The following is a 1,277-nucleotide window of genomic DNA, read 5'->3' as shown; positions in this document are numbered from 1 at the left end:
TGTGTGTCTTTTGTTTAACTATTGTATGAAAGTTGAACGATATTGTATAAAAATTATATTTAAATTGTATGATATTGTAGTTGTATATAATTGAGTAGAAATAATGTAAAAATTGTAGATAAGTCGTATAATATAATTAGTTGTATGAATTTATTTTTACTATGTATAAATCAGATACAAAATATATAAAAGACATATTGTATAAATTTTGTATAAAATTTATATTTAAGTTTTATATTATTGTAGTTGTATATAACTGGGTAGAAAATGTATGAAAGTGTAGATAAGTTGCAGAGTTGTATAATATATAGTTAGTTGTATGAACTCATTATATTTTTAAAGTTATGGGTTCATATCTATTATTGTTATAATTTTAATAAATTTTTACATGCAAATTTTTATTATACGTCGAAAATTATAGGTTCGGTTGAACCCGTCAGTAGAATACTACATAAGCCTCTGAAACCCGCATCTCCCATTGCTACAATCGAACGCCCATACCCGTGTACCACCCCTAATCAGTCGCTGCTACGTTATAAAAAAGAACACCAACCTAAGTCAAGCATAAACTAATTGAAGCTTAAGGTCCATGAAAAGTTGACGAGAAATTACGTAAACTTAAATAGTCACTGACATCATCTGGTTGTTTTTAAGTAATGCAAAAGTATGAAATAATCAGCCAAAACACATGATACTTTTAACATACTTTTCCATTTGTCTTTTGATTTTAACACATACTTTTTATTTCTTTTTTGTATCTTTTCTGGGTTGACTTTGTTAGTGTTTGCTGACAATTGCTACTTCTTAATTTGTTCCAAATCAGCGTGGATGATCGAAGGCACTGCCGATAATTGGAGAAAACTAAGGAAAGAGAAGAGAGAAAAAAAAACAAGGAAAATGGTGTAACTAAATCTCTTGATTGAAGGCACAAATAATGGATTTGGAAGCCTATTAAGGTGGATTGTATATATTTTGTAAACAAAACTTGTTTGTGCCGGGTAATTAGCTATACATGGACATTAAGGGTAATAAAATTTTAAATAGTGTATAGGAATGAAAAAATCCCATATTTATATAAGTAGGCTGAGTGGATATACCGTGCCAAATAGATCAGTATACAAATAGTCGTTATACAAAGATTATACACATATTATACATAGATTGTTCATATATTATAAACCCGCCGACTAATTTAAATTTAAGTGATTGGGTGAGCAGCTATTTAAATTAATTCTTCATGCCAAATTCCTTTGGATCGATTATATAAGTTCAATATA

This window comes from Nicotiana attenuata, unplaced genomic scaffold, assembly GCF_001879085.1.
Source record: "Nicotiana attenuata strain UT unplaced genomic scaffold, NIATTr2, whole genome shotgun sequence".
Lineage (NCBI taxonomy): Eukaryota > Viridiplantae > Streptophyta > Magnoliopsida > Solanales > Solanaceae > Nicotiana > Nicotiana attenuata.
This window is presented reverse-complemented; position numbering follows the sequence as displayed.